The 5,510-nt window shown below is 33.1% G+C and overlaps 1 long non-coding RNA gene across 1 annotated transcript; it reads right to left on the bottom strand.

Moving 5' to 3' along the window:
- Window positions 1-837: 837 nt before the first annotated feature.
- LOC146939348 (uncharacterized) lies at window positions 838-3,660 on the bottom strand. The gene is made up of 3 exons (XR_015033008.1): window positions 3,592-3,660; window positions 2,028-2,113; window positions 838-1,138 (listed from the first exon to the last, which is right to left on the bottom strand). It is a non-coding gene; the product is annotated as an uncharacterized LOC146939348 (long non-coding RNA).
- Window positions 3,661-5,510: the final 1,850 nt, after the last annotated feature.

Below are 5,510 nucleotides of genomic sequence, written 5' to 3'. Positions count from 1 at the left end.
ATTATTCAATGCTGCTCCACACTTTTTTTTTACCATAAGAACAATTAAACATTAACTTTTCAAACATCAAAATATAAAAAGTAACAAAAATATAGAGAAACTTATGTGGAGGAACTTTTTAAAAATGTGTGTTGACTTAAAATCAACAAAGTATATACTCCCTCCGTTTCAAAATGAGTGTCGTTTTAGCCAAAAAAAAATTGTTTCAAAATGAATGTCACTTTCAGTTTCCAATGCAATAATAACTTTTTCTTTTCAATTGTACCCTCCAATTAATACTCTGCACATTATTTCCAAAGTATTACTTTTAAAACTAACCAATACACCCTCCGGTCACTAATATAAGCAAAAGTTTGATTTTTAGATTCATTCATTAAATGATGTATGTAGTCTATAATAAAGACTACTACATACATTATTTAATGAATGAATCTAAAAATCAAATTTTTGCTTATATTAGTGACCGGAGGGTGTAGTTAATAAGGATAATTTGGTAAAATAATCATTCTCTTTCTTTTAATCATTGCATTCCTTAATATGTGTGTAAACACCTAAAACGACACTCATTTTAAAACGGAGGGAGTATATTAGTAACCTCGCCGCATTTATTGAGTTTAAGTCTTTCGAAGGTGGAAATGTTATGTGATGTCACATGCCAATTAAACTTGGTAGATTCCAAAGCCAGAGAATTTCTGTAACAGCCCGATTTTCAAAACAAGAGTACATTTTTTTTCTTTTTAAAATAAATCAATGCCATGCACTAAAGGATTCAGGATCGTCTTTAAATTAAAATCAGAGTAAGTAAAACATTTTGAAAGCATTACCAACAATACAATCTTAATCAAATGTCACATTTTATAAAACAATATTAGGCAATGAGCTTTTAATATCAAATCATGCACTGCGAAAGTATAAATAAGTGTTCGAGTATTCATTTTCCATGGTAGTATCATTTACAGCGGTGCCCAAACAAAAGAAGTAAAAATACATAAACATAAGACACCACAAGTAAAACATCTAAGTTGATCCTTAACTCTGAACTGGGATGACATGGTACAAGATCCCACCAATGACATCAAGCCTGACTGCCAAACTGCTACACCTCCAAAGCCTTTGCTATTCCCGCAAAGCATACTCCCTATTTGGATATGGGGCAAAGCCCGATCCACGGATTAATGTAAAGGGTCACGATCTAATAACAACATAATTACAAAAATACTGCAGGCATATATACTAGCATGGAAAATGGCATCAGCATAAACATTCCTCACACAAAATATAATGATGCACAATTAGCCTAGCAAATGCAGACTCTACATGTGTGATACAACCTCCACTGGCCTATCACATGCAAATGATTCCGGAATAATCCACTCCGCAGAGGGTAAGAAAATCATGATTCTCATAGATTTAAGGTGGGTTCCTTCACGGCAGTCCACACCTCGCGCGTCCGTGCGTCTCCACAGACTACCGCATACTATAAGACCAGATTTAAGGTGGGTTCCTTCACAGCAGTCCACACCCCGCGCGTTCGTGCGTCTCCACAAACTACCGCGTATTATAAGACCCAATCTCATAGATTTAAGGTGGGTTCCTTCACGGCAGTCCACACCCCGCGCGTTCGTGCGTCTCCACGAACTACCGCGTACTATAAGACCCGTGCGTCCAACGGACTAACACGTACCATGAAATGCATGAGCATATATTGTCCACTCAATATGTGCAAAATGCAACTCTTATACATCATTCAACATATGTAGTATAAAAACATGCTTCAACTGGCAGTTCACATATTATCTTTCAATTCATATCAAACAACATTTCATAAATCAACATGCATTTCATATATTTATTCACAAATCATATGAAAGCAACGCACATCAACATATCATAATCAAGTTGATTGCAAACAAATCCCACACTGGGCAAACACATTCACTTAACATATCAGTTTCACAATACACACAATAGCACATACACCATCCAGACATTTAAGTAACTATGATGTTTAAGAAAGTGCCCTTTACCTGAGCAAAGCATTCCTTACAACGTACTGCTCTACACTCGTAAGCATCTACAACAGGAACATCTCTAAACCCTCGAGCTAAGTATCCTAGCAGATACAGTGACTTAGGTAAATATCGGCTCTAAAGCATTCAACCCGTTCTAAGCGAAATTCAACTCACTCGGAAATATGATCAACTTCAATAATTCCAAAAACTTAAATAAAATGTTTTCCAAAAGAGCCTTCGTCTCAAAACCTCTCAAAACAGTTAATCACCATTAATTTGACAAAAGTAACTATGGAGAACTCTCTCTCTCATCAGAGACTTTTCTTTCGAAAATGTATCTACTCAAAACATTTTGTTCTTTAGACAATTTCAAAATAACAATGTTTCTAAAATATTCTCCAAATACTTCGATGAGACTAATTTAAATTGCATTTTTCCTTAAAATCACCCAAGGAAATATTTTCTCAAATACTCTAAGTTTTCTGAGAGACCTTAAAGATTTCCAAACAATTTGACAAATACTTTTCATGTTCAGGTGAATCCCAAAATATTATTCGTTTTGAAACCTCTTTTCAAAACCACTCAAAAATAAGATAAATTGAATCAGACGAATTTTCGACAGAATCTCCTTTGTGTTTACACCGTATACCAGAGCCTCTGGCTCAGTCAACCTAACACAAATTCACAGACAAAATATTTTCACCACTCAACAGTTCAAACATTTAAAATTTTAATTCTAAAAGTGTCAGCAGTCACTTACATCGAAAGCTCAGACACATTATTTTCAGAAAATCATAATAAATTCATCTGTTGTCGAAACGTCGCGAACCATAGGTCCATTTCGACTGTGTCGACAACGCGAATCCATTTCTAAACTCATTTTCATAATTTAACAGTTTTAAAATGACGAAAATGCCCTTGCACGGTTCAGCCTTTTCATCCGGACAAATATTTCCAAAAATGCTAAAATTTTAAAAACAATCCGATCATAAATTTTCCTATAACCATATGAACTCACAAGAAAAATCAACGACATTTTTCAAAAATAATAATATTTTCATAATGCACAAAATAATATTTTCGTTCAGCTTTATATAATCATAAGCCATGTAGCTATAACTTTGGCCAAAGGAAATTTGAAAAGATAGAGCTTCTAAAACACAAGACCATTTTAAATCAACAACAACATGATAAACTACAGTCCATAACTTGATCAAAATATAAGTTTTCCACAAATCAATATTAAGTATCAATCTCTACAATAATCATTGGTTTAAAAGGAATATATAAACTCTAGTAACAAAACATACTTGTTGTTTTCAAAATCTAAGGATCACGACATATATATATTACGAGCTTTTATTACCAACTAATTTGGGGTTTTCTTTCTTTCTTATTTTGTTAAACAAAAACTCTTATTCTTATGAGTGGTTAATACGGCCAGCTTGGAACGAAATGGAGAAAACTTTTTGTGCATTTAGATCTAACACTAGATCTATAAAAATGAAGAAAACTTGACCTTAAACTAGTGTAGGAATTTTTATTAAGGAAAGCATAAAAGAAGGTATAGCACTGTTACCTCTATCCTTGCTCTTCTTGCTAACAAAATACTAAAGACCCAAAGAAGCTTTTAGGAGTGAGAGAACGTAAAAAAAATAATTGAGGTATGATTATCTACTTATAGAAAAGCCAAATGCTTCTTAACCACCTATTGCTATTAGTAATCACGTGGCTAATGTTGGGCCAAGTATAAGTTAATGGTTTAATATATATTATTCTAGATATTTATTTGTGATTTAACTTAGTCCCCAAGTCTCTAATCAAATGCGTCTCATTATATGTCGCTAACTCTTCTAAACTAACTCTCGCGAAGCAAAAGTAATATTTCTCTTGAGTCCGCGATGATAACTTCTTTGTGCGGAATAAATTTCGATATCCCGCGATGATTTATTTTCTTATCGGAACTTTTCTCAACTCGCGGTTATAATATTCCTAAATTTCCCAAAACGTCATCTCAATGACAAGTAAATTTCCTGAATGAATATTAATGACTCCGAAGGTCCAATAATATTTCATTTGTAGGCGAAAACATATTCATGCTTAACAAACATTATGAACATCATACTCAATCACACATAGTAGAAAACAACATATGTGAATCAATTCCAGATCTCACATAATAAAATTGCTCAACCAGTATAAAGCCCTAGATTTAGTCATAGTTAAATTACTGGTCTTACAATTTCCAATGCTGGAAGATGAAGGTGAGTTTCCCTGTGGTTTTGATCATCACCAGTGTAATGTCCAATTATGTATTCTAATTGCACACAATCAATAACGCAGAGCTCTTTTAGTTTTGGGAAGACATTGCCCAAGTTATTACCACTGTTGTCATAATCATCAGTGTCTATTACTATGTGCTTCAACAAATCACCACATTTCGAAATCCACAAAGTCTCCAACAACATTTTTGGAGCAATAGATAGGATAAATACCGATTTCATCTTCGAAATATTCCCTTGAAAAATATGTTTAATATTGCACAAGATATGTGATTGTCTTGAAAGACACTCAGCACGTTCCCATATGTTAAGGCAATATGAACTTGATTCCTGTAATTATGTATTCCAAATAAAAATATAATTTAAATAATCTCTTAGTTTGCGTATGTAAAATTCAAGAAAATGAAAACAAATCATTTTTCTGTTTTTTCTTTTATAAAGATGGGCTTATATTATATATAAGGGGAAAAGAGTGTCACATCCACATTTTCACAACCAAATATTATTGTGCTATTATTATTATTATTATTATTATTATTAGTTATTAATATTATATAAGGAATGACTAATTCTACTTTATTTTTTAAATTGTGCAGTAGTCAAGGAAACTGTATATCAATCAATGATCAAGCAAAATGAGATTGTTATTTACCTGGTTTATGGCACATCATTCAGCGCATACTTAAGTCTCATGAACAATCTTCCTCATCTTTCTCCAATCTGCAGTCGATAGCATCACAAGAATTTTTAAGTCTCGTGCTTGAAAAAGAAGGGACAGTATACCAAATTTCATAATGAAAAACTAAGAGAGAAACCATCCATGCTTAACCATCCAAATCACAAAGCAAGGATTTGTTGGAATATTTTATTATTTTATTATATTCCAATATCATTATGTGGGCAAATATCGTAATAATAATTATATTAGCTATTTATCAATTTGGAGCCTTAATTGATTAGTGATCAAATTAAGTAATAAGGCTTATTAGATTTCTATTTAGAGTATTAATTAATTAATTAATGGATATGGACTCAATATGGGTGGATGTCCGGATAGCCCATTAACGGAATAAAGGGAAACGCTAATGGTCATCCAATATAAAAGAGGCTATGGTCCCCAATATACCGTACATGACAATACTCTCTCTTCTCCCAGAGAACTTGAGAACTTGAGGCATAAATGTACCGGTTGAGGAAGAACCAAATCAGCCGCCGC

This window comes from Medicago sativa, chromosome 3, assembly GCF_051527215.1.
Source record: "Medicago sativa cultivar Bolivia chromosome 3, Bolivia_mono, whole genome shotgun sequence".
NCBI classification, from domain to species: Eukaryota; Viridiplantae; Streptophyta; class Magnoliopsida; order Fabales; family Fabaceae; genus Medicago; species Medicago sativa.
The sequence above is the reverse complement of the archived record's forward strand: the minus strand, read 5'-3'. Positions and strand labels throughout refer to the sequence as shown.